Raw genomic sequence first — 27,780 nt, forward strand, 5'->3', positions numbered from 1 at the left:
ACTTACGCTATTGTTTCTCTATGACATTACCTTCGTAAATTATAAATTCGTTCAATTAAGGAATGTCCTTCCTAGCTATCAATTAAGAATGGTATTCTTGGCACTGATACAGTCAATATCTGCTATGGTATTGTATCCTGGGGAAGTTGTGGGAGTTCAATTTTGCATTCCTCTGGGAATTAATCCCAATCCACTGATTAGATAGAATTTATGTATGAACTATAAATATATTATGATTTCTTATTTCGTAATAAATTTGTTATGCTCTTGTACTCCAGAGCGAAGCTCGGACTCCCGATATTCTAACTTAGGCGACAACTTTTAATCAATGATCGTTAACTCTCCTAAGCATATCCATTATAGATCTATCTATATCAGTGACTAAAAATACTTCTATCATTACACAGATGTTAAGTGACATCGATCTTTACCACGACTTACTCGATTTGTTTGCACCTCAAGGAAGTAAACCTTGATTTCCAAAAACCTTCTGTCATCATCATCCAAAAACCTGAACAAAGCGTATCCCTCATCTTTGAGCGTATCATCCCACTTGCATACAACCACACCACCTTCCTTGACCAGTGGACATCCCCAAGGGACGCCATGTCTTGTTGGAAAAGAGATTCCCTCGGATCCACCAACCCTCAAAAAACATCCCTAACCTTCCAAAAAACCACTCCGAAGAGTGACTTGGGGATTTCTGGGGTCATTTTCGATCAAGGGGGAGCAAAAACAACGGACAGTCGGTTTTCTTTCTGGAGGGGAATAGTGGAGGAGTGAGGGGGAAGAAGGTGTGACTCGGAAAAGTCCGGAAAAACCGGACTCGGTGACAGGCCACGGGAAAATTCCCCCGGGTGTTTCGGAGCGGACAATTTGTATTAATGTTGCCACCTCAAGATAAATTACTGTCCGCTTTATCTTCCATTTTATATGGATATTAATGGCAGGTCACACACACACATACACGACTGACGTCTGTATTTTGCATCGTTGGCGGGAAACTATTTATTTTCTGGTGGTGTGTGACGTCAACACGTAGAATAGTCTACAGAGTCTAGCCGAAATTGGACTGGACATTTGTATTCTGCGGGTGTGATAAAAGGGAGGGGTTGTAGATACGGTACCAATATTATGGCACATCATGAAAAATGATGGTAAAAACTCATTTCGTTGATTCACAAACATACTTTTTTGGAATACTCGTACTGGGTTAGTTTTGAACAAAGAGATGAAAAATATGCTATGAATAAACGTGGTTGAGTAAACACATTTCAATTCGTTTTCACGCAATACTATGATGCGTTATAATAGAAAATATACATCACATGCATCATAAATAGTATCTTACGTCACAAGGATGAGGAGGAGCCTTTTGCAGGCGAGAATGATTTCTGTAGTCGAGGCGTTAGCCAAGACTAGAATTTCATTCGAGCACTGCAAAAGAGATTCACGTCCAAGTAACGTTCACTATTTTCTGTCATAATAATCTAAAGAATGATTGAGAAATAGGAAACATTAACTGCTTGTGCTGACTTACTGCATGCATTTTATAAGCATAACCTAGTTTACAAATTCCGAATCGGGAATTTTGTGGAAGTTGACAAAACTTGTTTTTTTGTAGCAGTTTTGCTGTTCCTATTTCGGAACTAGAAACATACTCGACTGTAAAGAAAACATATGGTTCCATTACAGTAGAGTATGCTGTAATGAGAATCATATGTTTATTTGTTCTGCAAACAGCTGTTTACCGGATTGATTTCATGCATGGAGAACAGCTGAAATTCAATGACTATGACAAGAAATCAGAATCACTATTATTAACTATTGAATATAAAATACCGATATGAGTATGTTAATGTCAGTCAGTTTCATAAATTCCAATCGAATCTCTTAAGTTTATTCAATAACTCTTTGCTACGATTAGAGCTATTACAAAAATTAATATTGCATTTCATAAACATATTCCTCACTTATCTTATCCGAATGATGAGATATCACAATAGCAGTTATGATGAAGGAATAACAAAATAAATATGGACTGATGGTTTATCCATCCAACTGAATCTAATCTATCTATTTATCTTAATATATCCTATTATAGGAAGGTAGGTTATAGGGGAAGGTAGGATGGGTGCGGGGGGAGGGGAGAGGGGGGGTAAAGTCGCAAAAAAAAGCGTCAAAACGTACACTAAGCATCTACTTATTGAGCGAGCAATTTCTGTATGTCTGTTCATATTTTTATAATTATCTGGCTATGTGGTTATTTATCTTCAACGGATCTCGAGAACGGCCCTCACGATTTTCACGAAATTTGGAATATACTAGGTTTACGATATAAAAATTATATTGCACTAGGTCTCATCCCTGGAAAACTCGCTGAAGAACATGAAAAGAATGATTCATCCTTGGAAAAACAGATGATAATTTCGTCGACTGGCAATAACAGAAGATGCGTGTGCCTGTGTGGGAGATCAGCTGTGTAATCAATTAGCTTACCGTTTCTTGCAAGAAATCTAGAAATTTTAATCGACTCGATCAAAATGATTTGTTGACATGAGATGGTATATATCGTAATATTCAAAGTTAATCATTATTTCACAGTTCTAAGTGATTAGTGAGTGTTATTTTGATATTCAATTTGGTATGTAAAGAATCTAAATTAGAACCTTCTCCTAACATATGATAAAAATGCTCAAATCCAAAATGCAGGCGAGCGAAGCGAGCCTGCTGATCTCATTCTTGAATGATCCAGTCGGGGGTCCAGGGGGCGGAGCCCTCTGGCTAGACGGATATGGCGAGTGAAGCGAGCCTGACAGCTAGTTATAGTATAATCATTCATATTTTATCCATAAAAACAATATAATTTTTGATAATGTAATAATACATTTTCTGAATATCAACTGTTGATAATATAACATAATTCTACCTCAAATATATTCCATTCGCCAGTAAAAAAATATATTTCCGAATAATGTTTTCAAATATTTGGACTGAAAATTTGCCCTGAATTCGAATGTATGGAACATAACCTACTCTTTGGAATATTAATAGTGTATAAATCAAAATTCGGGAAAGAAACAGTTTTGGGCTGTGCCTGTTAGTCCTTCCTCAATCATTTTAAAGAATTGAGTTTTGTTTATCAATAAAAAAATAATGAGTGAAGCTCGGTGCCCCGATATTATTTCCTTGATCCGAGTGATAATAATGATCTTTCATTATTATCATTAAAAAAACATGCAGTATCTAAAAATGAAATCATTATAATTTTCCACAGTATCAATGAAAATATTATTGACTTATCAAATTTGTGATACGGTATAAGAAAAAACGCTCTGCCATGGAGATTTTCCACTAGAATAGTGAATGTCAGCATAGGTGCAAAGGGATTAGAATGTCTTATTTTTGTGAACTCAACTAAGATAGTCAAGATACTTTGTGGTTTTGAATCTTTTCATCTCCTACTTCCTTTCACTGATCCTTTTTTTCCTTAGAATCAGATCATCTTCGCACATGTTGTCAGTTCGTCATTGTGAAATTCAATAGAAGAGCAAAAATAATCTTAGAACAGTAAAGAATTCTCTCATCTATCAATCTTCTCAGACAGTTGAAACTAGGTAGCATCAGTAATTACAGCATCAGTTATTCATCAATTCATCAGCCTTTTTCCAAGATAACTCGAGAAACTATAATCCTTTCCAACGCTTTGCTGGAAATTATGATTCTACACATACGAACCTACTTCTATAGTATGAAAATCATTCATTTCAGAACAGATTCCGTTGATTTATGATTATTTTTCAGTTCATAGTGTCATTTCCGTTCTGGATCCCCTTTCAAATCGCATTAGCTCACTTTTCTCTTTCGCAATCTCTGTAAATGATTCGTGAATAGAATGAACAGTGTGGTTGCTAACTATTCACCATGATCCACATTACAGTCTGCAACTGTCTGATTTGAAATCCAGGTCTAATATGAATTTAGCTTCTTCTTGATAGTTACCAACACTAGGTCGAAAATAAAGGCAGCTATTCTATTCTATTCTATTCTATTCTATTCTACAGTCCAGTCACAATTTCATTTTCTTCTTCCAGTCATTTCCCCTGAATTCAAATTCATATACTATCTCTTCTCTCATTTCTATTGTTATTATTATTTTTGTATCCTATCTTTTTTCATAGTTCTCTATTATCTTCTCCAAAAACTTTTTCTACAAATATTTTCCTTCAACAATCTCTACTTCTGTAATTATTAACTTCTTTTCCTAGTATCCCTAACTCCCCTTCCTCTTACATTTTTAAGAACTCTACCCATCTTACCTTCGCTTTTCCCTCTCCTTCTATACATTATTTTTCTTCTCTAATTTTTTCCTCTCTTCTCCTCCTTCTTCCAGCTCATCCTCTCTCACCTCTTCCCCTCAACTATCATTCTTTCCCTCCCTATCTTTCCTTCTCTTCTCGCTCTCCTTCTCTACATCCTCAATAGTTATTATATTACAAATTACTTTTTCATATCATATACAGTTCAATAATTATTTTCTTAGTGTATATTATGTAAATTCATCTATAATTTAGCTGTATTGTGAATAAGTCAGTATATTGTAATCTACATAAATAAAGTACTCAATCCTCTTCCCTCATTTTTTCCACTCTTCTTTTCCTTTTCATCCTCTCCCACCTCATCCTCTCCTCCTTCTTAACTATCATTTTCTCTCTCTACCTCTCCACGTGTTGTCTGCGTTTGGCTTATCGAGAGGTGGATGTCGTAAATAAAGACAGTAAAGATAAACAGACCGGGAAACGCCCCGATAGCTGACCAGAGTCAGCTGCTTTTATCATTCATTATTTGATAAGAACCGACCAAGTAATGGCTACTACGCTGCTGGTTCGCTTGCAAATTGAATCCAACCTAATTCCGACAGAGAAAATACTGTTGGCACGTTATAACGAGGATTCCAATGCTTGTGTCACTGTTTGTAAATAACAAAATACAAGAGCTCTATTTTTCGCAACTGCATCACAAAAAAGATCAATTCTCCAATTATTCTCAATAACAAAATTTGTGATTTAGAGCTTGAAAAAAGATTTTAGTGGATCTTGAAACAAGCTTTTAGTGAAGCTTGAAACAAGCTTTTAGTAGATCTTGAAACAAGCTTCTGGTGGAGCTTGAAACAGCTTCTAGTGGACCTTGAACAAGCTTCTAGTGGAGCTTGAAACAAGCTTTCAGTGGAGCTTGGAACAAGCTTCTAGTGGAGCTTGAAACAAGCTTTCAGTGGAGCTTGAAACAAGCTTCTAGTGGAGCTTGAAACAAGCTTTTAGTGGAGCTTGAAACAAGCTTTTAGTGGATCTTGAAACAAGCTTCCAGTGAAGCTTGAAACAAGCTTCTGGTGGAGCTTGAAACAAGCTTTTAGTGGAGCTTGAAACAAGCTTTTAGTGGAGCTTGAAACAAGCTTTTAGTGGATCTTGAAACAAGCTTTTAGTGGAGCTTGAAACAAGCTTTCAGTGAAGCTTGAAACAAGCTTTTAGTGGATCTTGAAACGACTTTCATTAAAGCTGACAGGTGATGAAACAAGCTTTTAGTGGGATTTGAATCAAGTATACACCTCTGTTACTATAATAAACTGAGAAAGGTGATGAGAAGCATGCTTCAAGAATGAATAATTCTTCTTAATAAAAATTACTATTATTGCTTTAAATTGCTGAATTTGAGCTGCTAGCTTATATTACATGTTCAGTACTTTTATATTCATCAAGCCTTTCTACTACTAGTAGAGCTGTGAACAGTAGACCTCACGCAGTTTTCTCATCCACAAGTATCTGATGTAACCTGTTTGAAATGTTAACAAACTCAGTTCACGTTTGAATTTGTATTCCATTTTATATAATTCATCCAGTTCCGTTATAATCTTTCCATCTGATGAAAATCAATCTTTCACAATAAAAAAATTAGAATTTCTTCAGCATTATTTAGTTCATTTGATTATTTTTAATCACCTATCAAATAAGTTTTTTTCCAAATGTGAGAATAATGATACTGATGGGCAGACATAATAATACCATGACTGCAAAACAAAATATTGAAACCAAAGACCTCAAAGATATATAATTCTTTAAGGTTTTTGATTGAAACTATAGACCTTATAGAAATAGACACGGCTCCTCCAGAACATCTGTGTAATCCACAGCTGATTGATTATGAATATAATCTAATTATGATTATGAATATAATATAGTCTGATATATCCTATCTCCAGAGTAGATGAAATATAGAGTGATATCAGTGTATGGAGGAATTCCTTTTCTTTTCATATTATCCTTAGAATTCAAAATTTCAAAAAATCTTATGTATACATCCACGCGCAGTTGAAAAAGGAATTTTCATGCCAAATCACATCGAATTCTATCAACGCGTTTGTCTGTAAATTATGTAAATGCTTTACATACAGACAGACAAAAGAAAATCCGAGGTAAAACATAGACCTCACAACGTTCGGTCGATTAATTTTGATCTTCTTATTTTGTATTCTCTTACATCATTTTAGTTGAGTTGAAAGTTTGAAAATTGGTGTGACCATTGTAAATCAAATGAAGAAATAAATTGAATATCACTTAAATTATTCTTTAAAATATTTCACATTCCAAACAAGCTTCTCCCTTATTCTAACCCTTCCACAATCTTCCCCCATCTCCTTCAGAGATAGTTCATATTGAAAGCAGAAAATTAACAGTGATTCCATACAGCCTCACACATTCAACATTTTTTTTCGCAACCTATTTTGTGTCACATTGATAGCTTGATACAGCTTGGATCCAAACATTGATAGCTTGAAGGATTTGATAGCGCAGTAGTCTCCAAATACTACACACTGTTCACATAAATACGGTACAGCAGACTCTCAGCGTGATGCCAAAAACCATTAATCTATTATAATGGACAGCAACGCTAGCCTCCTAATGAAATTCTCAAATCTCACACCCTCCGTTCAAACCAGGCTAGATCAGTGTTATGAATGAGATTGAATGAATGAGATGAATGAATGGATGAATGAGACGAATGATGAGTGGCACAACGGAGCTCAGCTTACAGTAGCAAATAGTTACCTAAAATAACAATCGTATAGAATAGTAGTTTAACGAGGAGGTGATCCCAAAAACGGAAAAAATAGTGGAGAAAAAACGAGTGAGAGATAAAGAAGAAGAAGAAGAAGAAGAAGGTGAAGAAGGTGACGGAGAAGAAGAAGACGAAGAAGAAGAAGAAGAAGAAGAAGAAGAAGAGAAGAAGAAGAAGAAGAAGAAGACGAAGAAGAAGAAGAAGAAGAGAAGAAGAAGAAGAAGAAGAAGAAGAAGAGAAGAAGAAGAAGAAGAAGAAGAGAAGAAGAAGAAGAAGAAGAATAAGAAGAAGAAGAAGGAGAAGAAGGAGAAGAAGAAGAAGAAGAAGGGAAGGAGGGTGAGAAGAAGAGAGAATGTCTTAAAAAAGGAACAGCGGGTGGTATCACAGCTTTTGGCTGGATGTTGACAGCTGTTTGAAAAGAATGATGAAAACGTAGGTGGCAACTCACTGTTGGTTTTTGCGACTCAATCTGATGATTCTCAACTCTCACTTCCACTAAGGCCCCCTTAAGGAAATTGTATATTATGTTGTGATTCATTATCTACTTGAAATCAATAACAAATCGAATCAAATGATCAATGACTGAAAGGACACCAACGGTTAGATCAAATTTTGTTATCATCATTATAAGTTCACATAACCACAGTCTCCCATGACGAAGCAACCAATTAATGATCAATCTAATTGATCATTATATATTTGACTATCGATCATCATATATTATATATTTGGCTATGATAATATTATTATTATTATTTGGTTATTGAATATTGAGTATTCCATCCATTTTCATACTACAGTATTTCCAATTTCATCGAATATAACATTACATCTTCGTAATCTAATGAGCACTCTCTGACATTCACAATAATTAATTTTTTCTCCATTTCTTGTCGTTCTTTTTCTACGATATCTTATATTGGTTTCATAACATTTCATGTAATTGTTTCTTTCTCAGATATAATTGAGAAATCATAAACATAGAGATTTAATTGAACTACAAATTCAAACTATAGATTCAAAACCTACAAAATCATCCAATTCTAAAGCTGAAACAAACAGATTGTAGGTAAAGAATGGTTTTCCGAAAGCCAACGTTCTCTTAGCTAGAAGGATTAAAAACGGACGATAGAGTCGAGATAAAGATTTCAGCTTGCTAACTTGTTCTATATTTATATCATCCACACCATATCAATGAATCCAAATGTTTCAATCATTGCATAGCTGTTAATCAATCTTCACTGCGACTCTTCAATTTACTTGGTACCTTTAGGAGAAGACTGTATGGAGAAAAAAAAGATGATTGTGAAGAAATCAGGTAGAAAAATCATGTAGAAAGAGATAAACAAAAGATTTGATGCATATAGAAGTAAGATTTGAACATAGAGAGAAAAGTGACCGAATTGAATGGGAGAGGCAGATTACTAAGTTAAGTTATAAACAGTTTGTTAATATAAGTGAAAAGGGAGGCACTAAGAGGATATAACTGGATAGCCCATCTCCTCAATTCTACAACAATCTATGGTCGGCAAATAGAATCCAAGACAAGATTGGTATGAGGAGAAGGATGAGGAGGAGGAGAAGGAAAGGATGAAACAGGTCATTTGCAAACAGGGTTGTCTCTTGTAATGTATTCTGTAATACAACTAGTCTCCTCGGGGGTACAAAAAGCCCCATGCCAAATGACAGACCAGTCTACAAGTGTAATTAAAACGGCGGCTGGCGGGGGGGATGGAAAGGGTTAATAGTTGTTGGACTGTTTGTGTGTGTGTTTGTGCGTGTTGCTATGGTGATGTAAGAGCGGTTAGGACATGAGTTTGCCGGTCAGGAGGGTGGGGGAACCACTAAAACTTTGCCAAACCAAGGGTATAAGTTCAGTGATTACGGGGCAGCTTGTACCTACCATACAAGAACACGACTTGCTAAGCAACCAATCCTCCCCACTCCCTCTTGCAATCAACCTCCTCCTATTTCCTCCCTCCCCCCTGTTCAACAATCAACCCCCGGATTAAACCCCCGAAGACATTCAAAGTCTTCAACGACCGTATCACCTTGAAGTCCCTTCCCGAAAGCTTTGTCTCTTCGTGATGTTGACATACAGTCCAAAGTCGCTATCACGACTCCAAGACTAAGTCTGGAGAAGTTTGAGGTCATCATGGAGTAAGTTGGGTAGTGGGATTATCGCTATACAGGATGTCCCAGCTAGTCTTATCATTACTATGGCCGCAGAACGACTTGCAAGTTCGGTCAAACAATTCAGAGTTAGCAACGGTTGGAGTTTCAATGTTATTAGCGGGGTATTAGATTGTGGTGGAGTTGTACATTGGGGTCTAGGAGTGTTCGGTGTGACAAGGTAGTCTCTTATAAGCTCTGAGGAGAAGAGTTCACTAGAGAGTTTTTACTTGAAAATGTTCTAAGTTACAGTACTCATGAATTTTTTGATGAGTTAAAGTGCGTAGAACGTATTTGATAACTATCAGGTAACCAGTGCTCCACAAGGGTTCAATTACAAACTTGTCAAACTGAAAACTTGACCTACCGGAATCTAGAAGAATTTGAAAAAGGTCTATAACCATCCTCGGTAAATTGAGAATCGATATGCAAAATTTCAAGTTAATCAGTCCACTAGTTCAGACGTGATGATGCGTCATTCGTGAATTTCCTATCCTGAACGTGTATAAGCCAATTCTTCACTCTATTATATCGTTGATAATCGAAAAATCTGGTCTGGCGCACTCACACAACTTTCCTTGCAGTTATGGAAATTGATCACCTGACGCTAGTGTACACGCGCATCTCAAGTCTACTATTCAAAGATCTGCCAGCTGGTGACAGGACAATAACACTGGAGACATACGAAGTCTGCTATCTCTTCTCCACTTTTTTGGACTCAGAGGACCTTGAAACGCATAGAAATTTAAAAATTGGGGTACCTTAATTTTTTTCGGAAAGCAATACTTTCCTTACCTATGGTAATAGGGCAAGGAAAGTAAAAATGATAGTATCATTTTATTCCAATTGCATCAAGGTGCGTACAGTCTAATGCGCTACAAACACGTGCATTGTACAGAAAGAGTAAGATACATGAAACAGTAAGTAAGAAACAGTATGACTTGATAAATTGTGTAATACTTGAACGAAAAAAACTGAAGATTGTACTCCTTCAGAAATAAACTTTCCTCCATAGTAAGTTAGTATAAAATGTTCTTACAAAATTCATGAGAAGAAAGTTAGGAGAATTGGAAGGAAAATGCAAGAATAGAGAAACTACAAGGAATGGATGTAAATGGAGTCTAGGAAACAGTAATATGAGCAGAAAGACGAAGAAAGGTTTAGGCTGGGGAAGAGAAAAAGAGTGTGGTTAGCAAAAGATTGGGATGAACTGGAAAAATGAGGAAGAAGTAACAAGCAAGGAGTGAAGAGGGGTAGGAAAATGAATAAGTAGACAAGAAGGACAGAGAAATGGGTTGAGGTTAAAGAAGTGAAATGAAGCATAGCTTGAAAAATATTGGCATGGAAAATAAGAAAGAACGAAAGAGCTGTAGATTGAGAGAAGAGAAAACAAAATGAATAGGGAGACGAGAGAGAGCATGTGTGAGAGAGATACGAGCAAGAAAGATGAAGAACAACATCTCATCACATGCAGATGAGGCGGTGGGCCCTTAACCTCCAAAACTACCCAGGGTAGTCAGGCTACTTCTTCCCTCTTCAAGAGGCCAACCCTTCTCAGACTCACTCGTGAATTTCCAGAGAGATCAATCGTAAAGTGATATTGGAAATGAGAGTACTGCCTGCTCCTGCCTGTACCTGCGCGTGTGTGTGTAGGAACACTGGAGTTGGTGTGTGGGTGTAAGTCAGAACACCATTGCTCTCCCAAACACATCATCATGAAATATTCATTCGCACCCTTCCTTGTCGCACCTATATTCCTCCGCCAGAAATTCTCTTCTTTAGCATCCTTGTTCTCCTCTTTTTGTCATGTTCTGAGCAAGTTCCATAATGTTCATCTTCATGGGGGAAATACATATACCTACCTACCCAGGTTAGTGGACAGCTTCAGGCTGATTTACTAGCTTGAAGCTCTTAATGTGAATCATAACCAAAAATATAACTTCATCTGTCACTTCAAATGACTACTATAATGAGATCCACGTTATAATGGCAGTGTTCGATTAGCAATGGTATCGCTATCCTTGTCCATCATTCAACAAAGCGAATAGCAATATCTTTTTCTCACTTCGCTCTGTTGCCAGATCGTCTTTTAACGATGTAGAATTAATCATTAATTTACAAAATATTTCATCTCAATCATGATAATTCATTATGCAATTATTGAAAAATACAATATCTTGCTTAATAGAATTTTCTTTTTAAGAATATAATTGATTATTTTTAACGAGAATGAACCGTTAATATTACATCGATGAACCTGTATCCGCTACAATCTATAGAATGCATTGACAAGACAGAGGATCGGCAACGTTTTTCTCATATCTTCCTCCACAGCCATTATAACGTGGACCTCACTATAGACATTTGATTGTGGAATTATTGCAATCAACAGAAAAAATAATTTGAAATTACACAAACAAACGTAACAGAAACCGTAGAAAATTGTGAACTCATTATACTTGACTTTTTTCAGTTTCACTTCGCTACTCTTGTTTTCATAATATTCTTTCCATCACCATCACACTCTCCACTCTCTTACTCTGTCACTCTCACTCCCCCGAATTCTCTCCCACCTCTTCTCTCGATTTTCCTTCTCTTTCCTTCTCTTTCCTTCTCTTCCCTTTTTTCCTTCCCTCACTCACATTCTCTTTCTCCTCTTCTCTGTTTCTCCTTCTTTCTTCCATTTCCATCCCACTCACCACTCTCTTCTACTATCACTTTCTTTACTTCCTACTTCCCACTCTTTTCCTCTATTACTATCACTAACCCAAATTTTCTCCCTCCTCTTCCCTTTTTTACTTTCCTTGCCCTATTACCGTAGGTATGGAAAGTATTGCTTAAGGTACCCCAATTCCTGAATTTCTATACGTTTCAAGGTCCCCTGAGTCCAAAAAATTGGTTTTTGGGTTTTGGTCTGTATGTGTGTGTACACGATATGTCATCTCCCATTTAACGGAATGACTTGAAATTTGAAACTTAAAATCCTTACACTATAAGGATCCCACACGAACAATTTCGATCAAATGCAAATCAAGATGGCGGCTAAAATGGCAAAAACAGGGTTTTTTGCGATTTTCTCGAAAATGGCTCTAACGATTTGATCAAATTCATACCTAAGATAGTCATTGATAAGCTATATCAACTGCCACAAGTCCAATATCTGTGAAAATTTTAGGATCTATGCAAAGTTTGATTTTTGATTTCCAATTATCAGGTCTCAGATATAATTTGAACGAAAAATTTTGAGTGAGGAAGATTGAGCATGAAAATATCATCAATTAATGTCCAGAAATTGAAAATAAATTGAAAATATTAAAATAAGCTTGAAAATAAAAAAGAAATTGAAAATAAGCTTGAAATTTGAGAAAATGTGATTATTCAATTGCAAAATGTTGGCAACTGTTGATTCTATTAAATCATTCACTATGAAGAGATAGCAGAATTTGTGTGTACCCAGCGTTATTGTCCTGTCATCAGCTAGCTCAGTACTATCTTTGAATAGTAGACTCGAGATGCGCGGGAACACTAGCGCCAGGTGATCAATTTTCATAACGGCAAGGAAAGTTGTGTGAGTGCGCCACACCAGATTTTTTCCTTTTTCTTCCATCTCTATCCCATTTCCCAATCTCATTCTTCATCACTGTCCCTTACTCACATTCTATCTCTCCTCTTCTAAGTCACTCTTTCCCTTTCCTTTCATTTCCTTCTCTTTTCCCCTTCTCTCACCCACCTTCTCTCTCTTTTCCCCTTTCTTTTACTCCTTCTCATCACCACAATCATTTCTCAACACAATTGCGCATCACACCACGCATGGCTACGACGAAAGACTGATGTGGGGCCGTGAGTGACATACGACAGGACATCCATCTCTGATTGGCTGGGAGCTTCTGTGATCTGTAAGCTTCCGTGAGACAGGTGACTTGACCATCATCAGTCTCGGCCCTCCTCATTGGTCAGATGTCGCAGCATGTGACACTCTTTTGGATCGCATGCGTCATGGGTGATGCGACCCAAAGTAGTGTCGTCAAATGCGACCCAAAGTGTCGTGAATGCGACCCGAAAATGTCGCCAACGACAAGACGAGGAGTGCAGCCGACACCGATTGATGTCTCACTATCCGACACCATCAATTATCCAATGTTTTTTAACAACTGCTGTTCACTTCTTTGGTCTCCTCCTCTTTTCTACTGTCTCTTCTCCTCATCCTACTTCGATTCACCTTCCTTCTCATTTTCTCCTCTTACTCCTTTTTCCTCCTGCTTCCTCCTGCTTCCTCCTCCTCATCCTGCAACTCTTCCTTCTCCTCCTTCTCTTTCTTCTCCTCCTCCATTCTTTGGAAAGAATAATCAAAATATCCTTCCCACTAACTCTCTACCAAAACGGTAATTTCATTGATTCAACTAAGGATTTATTTGTAAATGAAAATATTGTAAAAGTTCTAATTAATATGAAGATTTTCTCTCAAATCTTTATTTCATTTACAAATAAATCCTTAGTTGAATCAATGAAATTAACGTTTCGATAGAGAGTTAGTGGGTAGGATATTTTGATTATTCTTTCCAAAGAATGGACATTGATATGTCCAAAGCTCCGCCAATTTATGTAGAGGCATAAAAATATTATCTATAGCTTTCACTAATTGCTTTTTTCATATCATATGCAGTTCAAAAATAATTTTCTTAGTCTATATTATGTAAATTCATCTATAATTTTGCTGTATTGTAAGCTATTGTATGTAAGTGTAAAAGCCAGTATATATATTGTAATCTACATAAATAAAGTACTCAATCAATCAATCCTCCTCCTTCTTGTCCTTCTTCTCCTTCTCCTACTCCTCCTCCTCCTTCTCCATCACTCATTCTTTTTTCTGTTTCTCACATCTGTTTTCCAACAGTGAGATCCACGTTATAATGTTAATATTTGGATAATATCGATGTTGCTATCCTTGTCTATCATTTCACTAAGTAGATAGTGCTAGTTCTTAGCATATTAACAAAATATTCAAACTGAATTATGAAAATTTATGATAAATTCATTGAAAATAATTTTCTTGACGAATAAAATATAAATGATTATTGTAAACAAGGATGAATATTACCGTACATCTCATACATCGGATTAGCTCTAGGAGGCAGTGGTAAGCGAGAGAATAGGCAACGCTGTTCTCCTATCTTCATTCACTGTCATTTGAATGCTGTGGACCTCACTATACTCTTTCTCCTACCTCCTGTTTTTTTCCACAACACTTTTTTCGGCAATCGTTTTTCTATCATCCTTTTCCTCCTCTCACTCTATCTTCTCTTGCTTACACCCGTTTTCCCAGTGACATCACGTAGAGTGCTAGCTGTGGTTGATCGTTAGTCTTGATTAATTGTCTGACTAATAATGAGAGAGGAAGAGAGAGGTAGAGAGTGGAAGAGAGAGAGAGAATGGAGAGAGAGAGTGAGTGAGTGAGTGAGAGAGGGGCTGACAGAATGGCGAGAGGGATACAGTGATAGAGAGAGAGAGAAGAGTGAGAGAGAATGTGAGAGAGAGAGAGATATCATCAATGGATGCCATCAGCCCTCATGTCAATGTTAACAGTGTCTGACTTCATTTATCTATGCCACTTTGTATTCGAAGGAGAGGATTACATGGGTGGAGAAGAAGACAACGGTGAAAAGGAGGAAGGGAATAGAAGAAGGTTGATGAGGAGGGGTATGGAGGAATGGACAAGGAGGACATAAGGAGAATAAGGAGAAGGATAGGAGGAGAATAACAAGGAAAACTGAAGGAGAATAAGACAGAGACCAGAGGGAGAACAGAGAACAGAGAGTGAACAAATCAATGAAGAGTGAGAATGAGATAATAAAGAGAATTAAGAGTGAAACGAGAAGACGAATGACCAGTGTAACAAGAGTTTGGGGTGGAAGAGGACGAAAAAGGGTACAAAGAGGAATTGAAAAATGTAAAAGCTGGAAAAGTATGAAATTGAAGTGAGAATGATGGGAGAAGAAGAAGATTATGAAGAAGGTAGAAGAGAGGAGAGGAGCGTTTTAGAAGACAGAGTTAAGAAGCACACACTCTTGCTTCATCATTAACAGTAGTTGTATAATCATAATATCGAATTAGATCATTCATTAGGGCAGGTTTCCGAGCTCGGGATTAGGTTTGAACAGTTGGAGTCAGAAAATTGGCTTTCCGAAACGGGGTGTAGTCGTAGTCATTGTCACTTTTGAATCAAATTTCGAAAAACTAGAACATTGAACACAAAATAAAATAAAGAGAAAATAGTGTAAAGTTTCAGCTATTTTAAATTATTTAGGAATGTTTAATTCCGCCAAGGAAAAACGGTTCCAATTATAGAAATAAAAATATAAAAACTGCGACTAATAACACCCGTTTTGGAAAGCCAATTTTCTGACTCCAGCTGTCTAGAACTTGGCTAAATCCCGAGCTCGGAAACCGGCCTTTATTGGTCTAAAACATGGGGACATGTAACAGTATCGATCAAATATCCAATACCAATAATTTTGAAGGAAAATGTATATTATAACGTATGAAATAGATCGGTTCTTGATAAATATAATATATTGATGACTTGCTCCATCAAATATCGAAAATTGACAATTTCCAATTATCGTTCATGTAATCCGTGAATTTGATATTCAGATTCACGGATCTTGCTCCTGAATCTATTTATTAGAGTAAACAATACAGTCGTCGGAATAGTATATTTCGCACCTAGGGCCGAAAATGAGACTCTTCCGGCTCGAAATCGGTTTTCAAGTCCGAGGCCGTAGGCCGAGGACTAGAAAAGATTGAGAGCCGGAAAAACATTTTTTCCCGTGGTGCGAACGCTATTTTTCGCCACACAGGAAAATGAACAATATATGTATGAGAATAATTGTTTATTAATCACTTCCGAAAGCAAAAGTGGAAGATCATAGCTCCAGCAAATCTGAGGTAATCTGAATATCAGGAAATTGTCCAAGTATTTTTTTTATTCTGATTTGTCTAAATAACCTAAAAGATTACGTTCAATTATGTGGGAGGTTGAGTTCATACTTTTTTATTCTTTCAAATGACAATAAGATGATATTATTATGAATGTTTTAATTTTATTATTGGATAATAAACTCAAATAATGAAAAGTTTTTTGATCAGCTGTTTTAGCACACTTGAAATTTAGCGGCCGGAAAGGGTACTCTTTCCGGCCTCAGCCGGAAAGAAACCTGTTCTGACGTCAGACGAGAGTCGTCTGCAAACAATGTCTTTCATAAATCTACTTAGGGACTGGGAAACAGCTGCTTTCTGTGCAGTGTGGCGAAAAAGGAAAAACAGGCTATTGCCCAAAACTTCTTTAATTTCCCAATTTTGTCTTAAATCGTCCAAATACTATGTAGGCTATGTCCATTTCAATTCATACACTAAATCATCAATCTGAATATACAAATTACAATTACAAATTACAAATATATCCAAATTACTTCACGATCTCAGATCTATTGCATGCAAGTTTTCGAATGTTATTCAACAGTTTAACATTCAATCACCCTCATTTTCACTGTTCAGCATATAAAATTTTCCTCTTTTTATCTGTCGGGACTGCTCCATAAACATTCCTAACACCATTTGTTTACCCAGCCACCTTGCTGTCCGATCTATAATGAATGGACATACCCTCTTACAACAGGTGACATTTGGCAGACATAGTTCGATGCTTATTTACCATCCTAAGCACCAACCGAAGTCAGGCGAAGATAAGCCGGTACTTAATTATATTCGCTGCACTTGATAAGCACAAAAGGTGGTCCGCAATACTTAGCCTGTGCTTATTAGAGAATTCCTCAATAATTGGAGTTAGCATATAGGATGGTCATGTTTTATGTGGTCTACATTTGAGAAATATTACATAGGTATACGATATCAACAACTATACAAGCTTATCAAGGGTATAAAATAACTATATAGTTATAGGTGCCGATGCTCCAAGTTGTTGGTTGATTGTTGGAGACTTCTACATAGATATACTATAAAAAAAACAAATACTAGCTTATCAAGGGCATAAAATAGCGATATAGATATAGCTTGCAATGTTTTATGTCTTCCACAGTTGGAAAACTCTACATAGATATAATATATCATCAAGTATAGAAGCTTATCTAAAGTATGAGAGACCGATATAGTTATAGGTTCCTATGCTTCAAGTTGTTGATTGTTAGAGTCTTCAACATAGATATACTATATCGAAACAAATACGAGCTTATAGAGGGTTTAAAATAGCGATATAGTTATATTTGCCGATGTTTTACGTTGTTGACACTTGAAGAACACTACATAGATATACAATTTCAAAATGTATACGAGATTATCAAGGGTATAAAATAGCGATATAGTTATAGTTTCTGATTATTGACTGAGCGAAGTGAGGTCTAAGATTCAAGTCGACGGTTTTGCATTTCTCTTTTTGTTTATATGTTTATATTTTTGTTTTCAATGTTCCGCATTTACAGCAATAGATTTTCATGGAATTTGACTGGTATGTTCCTTTTCGAATTTTTGTGTCGACGTATACATACGGTTTTCTGAAATTTTGCATTTTAAGGATAATACAAAAGGAAAAGGAGTCTCCTTCGAACGCCAATATTACCGTCAAAATGAGACTCTAGAATTATTCATCATAAATCAGCTGTCTAGTGGACTATAATACTACCTATTCAAAAACATCGAATATCTTGAAAATGTATCTTTCCATCAACGTTAGTAAACAGTTGACTACTATACTACCCGTTCAAAAACATCGAACATCTTGAAAATGTATCTTTCCATAAACGTTGTAGACAGTTGCAGCCAGACCTGATAACAGCGCTCACACTCACATTCCGGGACGACACGTCACGGTACGATAGGACAGAAAGCTCTATGTTTCTTTAGGATTCTTTCTAGACATTTTAAATTGCCAAATTATTTATTTATTTCTGAGAAAACATAACAACAGGTCAATGCAACTTACTGAGTGCGAGGTCTACTGTTCACAGAACTACTAGTATCATATTGTCGACAGTAGGAAAACCATACATAGATATACTATTTGAGCGTATACGAGCTTATCGAGGGTGAAAAATAAATATATAGTTATAGGTGTCAATGCTTTACGTTGTCGACTGTTGGAGAGCACTACATAGATATAAGGTATCAACAGCTATACATCTTTTTCTAGAGTATAGAATGCTATATAGTTATAAAATAACTAATTATAGTAAAATAACTATATAGTTATAGGTGTCAATGCTTGACGTCGTCGACTATTGGAGAACACTATATAGATATAAGGTATCAACAACTATACATCCTTTTCTATAGTATAGAATGCTATATAGTTATAGTATCCGATGTTTTATGAATATTGTGAACTGTTGGAAAATACTACATAGATAATTATAATTTATCAACAACTGTACATCCTTTTCTAGAATATAGAATGTCTATATAGTTATAGTTTCCGATGTTTTATAAATTTTGTGGAATGTTGGAGAACACTACATAGATATAGGTTATCATCAAATATACATGCTCATCTAGAGTATAAAATGACTATATAGTTATAGTTTGCGATGTTTATAGTGGACAGTTGGAGAACACTACACAGATATAAGGTATTTTTCAACTATACATGCTTATCTAGAGTATAAAATTACTATATAGTTATAGTTCGTAATGTTTATTGTGGACATTTGAGGAACACTACACAGATATGAAGCATTCTTCAACTATACAAGCTTATCTAGAGTATGAAATACCTATATAGATATAGGTCCCGCTCTACATTTGCTAAACAACCTCCCTTCTAAGCATATAAATGTAATTGAAACAGAAGATAGCCGTATATTAATGTAATTGTGAAACAGAAGATAGCCGAGACACATTCTGTATAATCAAAATGGCTGCCATACTTGGAACTAAAAGCTTTTATCGAAGACATTTCAGACCGACAACAGAACTACGCCTGGAAACATGCATCGCCACTAGAAATGCCATAAAAACCTCTATAAAACGTTATTCTGTGTTTTTGTGGAATTTTAATAACGTTTTGTCGACAAGAGATTTAAATTAATACAGGTGTGTTAGGAGCTTGGGGAGATTAGAGTTCGTTTGAGAATTCTAACATCAGTTTAATTTTGTTTTGGAATATCATATTAGAGAGTTGTGATTTTTTTAATTAACAATATTTTTACCAGGAGAAGCGAAAATAAGAATAGTGTGGAACTTTCTGTGTTGTTGGAAAGTCATTGACCGAGCGAAGTGAGGTCTAAGATTCAAGTCGACGGTTTGGCATTTCTCTTAATGTTTAAATGTTTATATGTTGCGCATTTACGGCGAAACGCGGTAATATATGTTCATGAAATTTGACAGGTATGTTCCTTTTTTAATTGCGCGTCGACGTATATACAAGGTTTTTGGAAACTTTGCATTTCAAGGATAATATAAAAGGAAGAAAGAGCCTCCTTCATACGCCAATATTAGAGTAAAAATCAGACTATAGAATTATTCATCATAAATCAGCTGACAAGTGATTACACAGATGTGTGATTGCTGTATTTCCATGCGGTCTATAGTTTCAATCAGGTACTTGTGGATGAGAATACTGCGTGAGGTCTACTGTTCACAGAACTACTAGTATGATAAAGGAAAGAATATTGGCTTATACACGTACGGGATAGGAAATTCACGAATAACGTATCTGAACTACTGCACTGATTAGCTTGAAATTTTGAATAATTCTCAATTTACCAAGGATGGTCATTTATCTTCCACAAGTTTTTCAAGTTTGCAGTACGTCAAGCATTCAGTTTGTCAACCTTTTAATCAGGCCCTCGCGGAGCACGGGTTACCTGCTCATATTGAATAAAAAACACTTGATATTGTCAAAATCACTGCTTTATCAGAACAGTTTTTGATACTGGTTATGGCTATTACACTATTTTCATTCTCTCGTACAAAGAAAGCCTAGAAACCCACTCTACATAATATGTAATATAATAATATGTAATATATTATACATATAATAATATGTATAATATTATTAGATCTATATATTTTGCTGCTCAATGATCAAGCTTTCAGTTTCTTGCTATTGATAACGATGAAACAACCGAGACTAGTATCTTAAACTGTTATCTGAATCACTGTTAATAGATCAGTGGTTTCGAGAAACACTATACGACTATCAATTTGTTTCAATTTAATAGTTTGAAAAAACAGTTTACAACTTAAAATTATCGTATTCTATTCAAACACACACTGTTAAATACAGAAGTGCTATAATTTGAAATTAGATAATGTTGAGTAATGAGTTAATTTTAAGCTCTGAGAAGTTTTTCTAAATATTTCTAAACCTCCTGAATCAAATCAAATCAAATTTATTCTCTTCAACACTTTAGAAAATTGATGTACATTGCACAGCACAACAGAATAGTTATTTATGCAACTGGTGCGCAAAGTGACAGTTTGCTGCACAGAAAGAAACGTTCACTGGCTTCTGGAATAGCTTCTTGAGTGCAGTACTACAGTATAACATGAAATTCATAAGCATACCATAATAAAGACTATAGTAACAATTTGTTGTTTTGTACAATATAAAGAATATGATAGTAATGAGAAATACCCTTACATAGACTCTCTACAACATCTCTGAACATTCCTGAGAATTATTTCTAAAACCTCTCAAAAAACCCTCATCAGTTTCACAGATTCGAAATATTATTTTTCCCTCAAAATCTCTAATATAATAAAGGATCGAATTGGCTTATACACGTACGGGATAGGGAGTTCACGAATGAATCACATCATCACGTCCAAACTACTGGACTGATTAACTTGGAATTTGGCATATAGATTCTTAATTCACCGAGGATGGCTATTAGCCTATTCTGAATTCTTCAAGATTCCAGTAGCTTAAGCTTCAAATTGGACCCTTGCGAAGCACGGGTTACCTGCTAGTACTGCATAAAAATGACTCATGAGTCAAGTTGCTTTTGAAATCTTTCAGCTCAATTAATACGTAATTCATACATTACTGCAGAATCATAATATGAATTTATACGCAGTTATTCCCAATCAAATCTTATCTTGTTTATTCTTTTATTCATTTATACAATAAGTATATTATCAAAATTATAGGGAGAGGATCAATAAGGTAACCTTGTGCTATTCCTCTCCCAGATTTAGATAACATATAGTCCGAAATAGGTTAAGTCTTGTAGTTCTTCAAAATTTTCAGTCCTCAAGTATTTTCACAAAGTAGATTTTCAAATTAAGATGCTTCAAAACTGAACATAGAAGGAATATTCCACATCATTATAATTATAACTGAAATAGGAAATATTCTAATATCAAAAATATAATTTTGAAGAACCACCGAAAAATATTTAGAATTCTTTAGTATTCTAAAGATGCATCTCCAATCTGAATCAATCAGGTAGAAAAACCCAGGTCAGGTAAGCAGTTGTCAGTTCAGTCAAGTGGATACAATTCATCGTACCCCAATGTCAAGACCAGAAATTAGTCACGAATATTCATTTACAATTTAATGTCACTTAGTAAAACATTCATCAATCAAAATCATTCACACTCTCCACTTTAGACATTACAGTATGCAAAACAATATGCCAGACATACATTAAAAAAGGCTCCAGTCATCAACGATTCACAGACAAGATAGGACAAGAAAAAGGGAGAAATTATCTGCCTATTAAATACAGATCTCCTATGGTAGACATCAGACATTAAGGATAGACATTGATCATTTTGAATAGACATTAAGCATACATCGATGAGCAGAACGCGGAATGATTAGGGGTAGTTTTTCAACTTCAGGTTCACACATTTTGAAGGGTAGAAGGGTGTGAAGGGAAAGGGTCGTGTTGAAAGAAAGGAGATATATTGAATTAGCTACGGACAATCAGTGACGAAATTTTCCACATGATTTGAGACAACATGGCTTGAGTTTCTTTTTTTTCTTCATCTTCCTGTTCTTTCTCCATTCTCTGACAGTTTCTTGTGTGTGATTTTAGCGTTGTATTATTTTTTCTTCTTACATTCTTCTTGTTTTCCTGCTACACTTTCCTTTCACTTCGTCTTCTTTGTTTTTTACTCCTTCTACTACAAGGATCTCTTGATACCTTTGTGACTTGTCTCTCTTCATATTTGGTAATTCTCTGCTTTATCTTCATATCTGCCTAAAACTCGTTGAATAATTATCGATATTGTCATTCAATTTTAATAAGTGTATGAGCAAGTAAATAAGACAAAAATCATTATATGTAAAAATAACCTATTTTTAGACAATTTTTTTCTAAATTTGAGAAAGGAACAGTTTTGGGCTTTAAGCCTGTTGTTCCTTCCCCAATCATTCATAGTTGAGAATTATATTGTATCTATCTATCGATGTATAAATAAATGAATAAACATATTTTATTTATAACATACATAAATAAAGAACTTTGATCTAATCTAAACTTCTCAGTCTTTTCTCCTCCCTATCTTCTTCCTTGCTTTCTATTCTCTTTCTCCTTTCACTCTTCCTTTTACATATTTTCCTGTTCTTAATATTATTAATCCTGCACAACTATTCTCTTCTTATCCCCCTTATTCATTTTTCTTACCCTTCTCCTTTCTCCTTTTACATATTTTTCCGTTCTTTATCATTATTACTCCTGCACAACTATTCTCTTCCTATTCCATCTCCCTACTAAATTCATCAATCACTTTCTTATATGCTTCCTCTAATCGCCATTACTTGCAACTTCCAGTTCGATCTTTTCTCTTTTCGTTGTCATCCTTTACCTCCCTACTTTTCTCTTTCTCTCTCATTTTCCCTCTCTCTCATTTTCCCATTCTCTCCTCAATTTCCTCGATCCTCTTACCACTTCTTCTTTCACCTCAGAATCCCTTTTCTTTTCCTGTCCGATTCCAGCAGTCTTTTTGTTCATCATTCGTTTCTCTCCTCCCACCCATCTTCATCTTTCTACGATTTTCAATCATTCTCTCAATCTATCTCTCTTTCTCTCTCTCTTTCTTTCTCTCTCTCTCTCTCTCTCTCTCTCTCTAGGGTTGTGTGGTAGAGAGGACCAGGAGTCCTAACTCCGCCCTAATAAAGGCATATAATCAATCAATCTCTCGGTTAACCCGGTCGTGTGTTGATGAGAAGGATATTTTATATCCTTCTAGAAGAATCGACAATTATTTGTTGAAACACCGCCGATTTATGAAGTCACATTACAATTTTATATTATCGTTATTCCAATTGCATTTGATCTTTATTCTCATTGATTAATTATCTATACTTTGTAAAATTCGTTGAATAATTAGCATTACCGTCATTTAATGTAAATTAGTGTATAAACCAGTCAAAATTGTAACATACATAAATAAAGAAATCTAATCTAATCTCATCTAATTTCTGTTCGATTCCTCCAAAATGTACTTGTTTGTTCTTTTTCTCTCTCTACTTTTATCAATCTTCCTTCTTCCACTCTACCTCTCTTTTTTCCCTCTGTTTGATTTTTAAAATTCACTTGTTTATTCTTTTTATCTCTCCTTTCATCCATCTTCCTTTTCTCCCTACTTTGAATCATTCTCTTGCTCTACCTCTCTTTTTCCACTCTCTGTTCAAATCTACTTGTTCATTTCTTCTCTCTCCTCCTATCCATCCTCCACATTCGACCACTCTCAATCATTCTCCCACTCTATCTCTCCTCCTTTTCTTTGTCTCTCTCATATTCTTCGACCCTCTTCCAACAAACTCGAAATAAATCATATTGGGTCATCGAAGGAATCTGTTGACACGTTTGACAGAAAACAGAGCTGTTTGAAATGTGTCAACGTGTCTAGCAACAACTTGTCAGATACTAGGTGACCTTTCAAAGGTTAACGTTCCCACTACATATATATTACACAAATACATATACATAATAATACTATGTACATATTATGTGATACATATCGGCAAACATGCATTTTATATACCCGAAAAAATCCTCTTTCACATGAAGGTTATAACTCAACCTGATACATGACATAAATTCTTATATATGTATCACAAGAAATACACTTACAAAAAAACACATATTTCTACGTTCATATATTTATTCTGAAAAGACTATATTCACTGTTCTCTTGGTTTCTGGGACGAAGGAGATGAAGAAAAACGAGGTTAACGAGATTGTTAATCATAGAAGATAATTATTGTGATGGAAAGATGTGAGCAACTGTTGGTACTTGATGATAAGCTGATGGGTCGTGAAGTGATGATTTGTTGGTGTTAATTAGTGATGAGAAATGGTGACTCTAGTTCTACAGTAAGGCTAGCTTCACACGCATTCGGTTTCATTCGGGTCGATTCGTTGCCGAAAACGAATGAAGCTTTTATACATATCAGGTTTCAATTCGTACGGTTCTAATAAGGTATTTTCTTCTCAAACACAGCTGTGTTTGGATTTTTACAGTTCATGCTGGTAATAAAATATAAAAAATGGTGTTCAAATAGTAAGATGTGATTTCTTGAACACAAAATTATCAATTTAATTGAAAATTGTGAACTATTTGAATTGTTTATTTTTGATTATATTAATTTTGGACGTTCAGAGTTATTATAATTTTCTAATTGAAAACTTGTTTCAATTATGACACATGGTACATAACGTTCATTTCTTCTCTCCATTGATAAAATCATGTAATTTTCATGGAAAAAAATATTTATAAATTCTCCCTGAGTTTTAATTTATCTTCATATTTTTTTAGCAAACTATTCATTGAGAAAAAATGCTGCAAAGAACTAACAGATATGAATTGACCATATGATTCTGACATGGAATATTTTTAAACAGATAATCATGATATCAGGTTAAAATAAAAACAAAAAAAGCGAGCGTGTGTAAAAGACTTTGTTCTTATTTCCGGTTTCCTTGCAACGAATTCGAATATGATAAAACCTATACGTGTCGAGGGGGCGTTCGGTGCTATGCGGTTGCTATTCGGAACCGAATCACCGTTTCACACTTATCGGAATTTGCAGAAAACGGAACGAACCGAACCGAATGTGTGTGAAAGTAGCCCTTCGCTAGAAATGAATTTGAACCTGATGGAATTTATCAGAGTCAAATGGGCGTTCGGTTCCATGCGGTTTCTATTCGGTGCCGAATTCAAACCGAATTACCGTTTCAAACTAATCGGAATTTGCCGAAAACGAACCGAACCGAATGTGTGTGAAACTAGCGTTAACGGATGACTGCTTTTTTGAGAGTTAGAGACGTAAATGTTATATGAATTTATGATTTCTGAGTAATATTAAGTTTCAAAATAGGCAGGGTAGATTCCTGAATAAGATTCTGATGAAAGTGGCATTCCTAAAATAGGGCTGTATAGAACCATAGAGAAACATTAGCGTAAGTAGATATCTCATGGTATAGGGCGTTTATGATGCAACTTTTACTGTTATCTCAAGCCGATTACTGTCGATTATTGTCGATTTTTACTGTTTTGACCGGGTAAGAGTGTATGAACGGCACAATATGAGATACTACCAGCGTCGTAAAGCTTCACGGGAAAGAACTACGTGGATTATAGACTTGAGATAACAGTAAAAGTTGCGACATAAACACCCTATACCATGAGATATCTACTTATGCTATTGTTTCTCTCTGATAGAACCCAGAAGAGGATCTTTATAAAAATATGCATTCTCAAGAATAGGCTGAATGAATCCAGAATAACATTATAAAATGATAGACACTCCTAAAAATAGGCAGTATATAATCTGGAAAGACTTTATTTTTTGGGTATTTGATAAATAATGACGATTAGCATTAAAAATTAATTTGTTATCAATATTATTGTTATTCATAATGTTTCATTCCCCACGTGTTATTCAAAATCTCCTCATCTGGATTGGTTCAAACAGATTAGTTCAAAAAATAATAATTTTTCTTGTTAAATTATTTCTTTATTGTTTCAGGATATTCCAACTCCGATATGAAATGAGATGTTATTCCTGTAGTAATTGGAGTTCAATAGTCTATGATCTAGTTATTCCACTCCATTCACTAAATGATCAGGTTAGATGATAAGTTCCTGAATTGGTCAATTCGTTCTTATTGAATTTGAAATAAATTGATTACGGTCAAACAATTAGAATAAGTACCTAGATCAGGAATTGATCAAATAATCATTTTCATTCAAATATAGATCATGCTCTATTTTTCATGCTGTTCCATCCACAGATAAAAGAACAATTATTTGATAGGGAAGTATAAGATTCATCTATTATTGAACATACAATATTGTTTACAAATTATGTATTTACGTACGGTACGGGGAAAACTACGGAAAACAATTCTACGAAAAATAACTGAATATCACATGTTGGAGTGAGCATGTGAGGAAACTCGCTAACTGAAATCCAAATCCGTGATTCTGTGAAAATCGTCCTGTGGGAACTGTCCCGGAAAACAAATCGCACTACAAGATTTCCACGGAAAAACCCCAGCAACCCTTCAATTTCCCGGGATTTCGCTCTGGAAATAGGATGAAATCACTTCGCATAATATAAGCGTGCCACCGCGTGTATTGTGTCGATACCTCGAACTGAGTACGGGTGTTTTGTGAGATGCAGGAGGTTTCCCACTGTATTCCCAGCAGGTATCTTGGCTTGAATTCCAATGACGTTTGAATTTCCTTGAACGAGTTATCAGAGTGTATCCTATCCTACAATATTTTGAACTGGTAGTATTGAAGACGTACAGTACTTGTACAATATGGTTATATCCCATGACGTCAACAAATAATCTCCAGAAATAAATAATGAGAAACATTGAAAATAGGTCGATGAATGCAGTACTGCCTGCTCATCAAAATCTTGACTGAAGGTTGAAACTGATCTTTTATGAATCCTTGAGAACTGGTCATATTGTTCTTATAGCGAGTTACTGAAAAATATCTATCCATCTATTACTATTATCTCTCATTGTTATCTGAATAATTAGGAGTGGCCGTAGTCGAGTGGATCAGATGCTGGCTGTATGATTCAGAGGCCCGGGTTAAAATCCCGGGCCCGAGCAAGATATTTATCTCGGGCCACTCCCGTGTTTCGGATGGACACGTTAAACCGTCGGTCCTGGCTGCCTAAGAAGCAGTCGTTAGGTCATGTCAGAGGCCCTGAAATAGATCAGTTGCGACATGAAAACTCTGAAACCAGACCTGAGCTAGCCAGGTCACTTCATATAATTATTATTATCTGAATAATTGAAGATGAGGATCTCTTGAAAGAATAATTCTCTTCCGTCTAGCAATCGATGCTTTCTTTATTCATCTATTCTAGAAATTAGTCTACTGTCCAAATCCCGTCACGTCAACAAATAGAGAAATCATTCTTTTCAATTCTCAGCAAGTTTTTGTGATCTCTGCAAGTTTTCTGGAAATGAGTCGCTTCGATCTTATAATCTATTGTTGATGTATTGA

Source organism: Nilaparvata lugens, chromosome 6 (assembly GCF_014356525.2).
Source record: "Nilaparvata lugens isolate BPH chromosome 6, ASM1435652v1, whole genome shotgun sequence".
Lineage (NCBI taxonomy): Eukaryota > Metazoa > Arthropoda > Insecta > Hemiptera > Delphacidae > Nilaparvata > Nilaparvata lugens.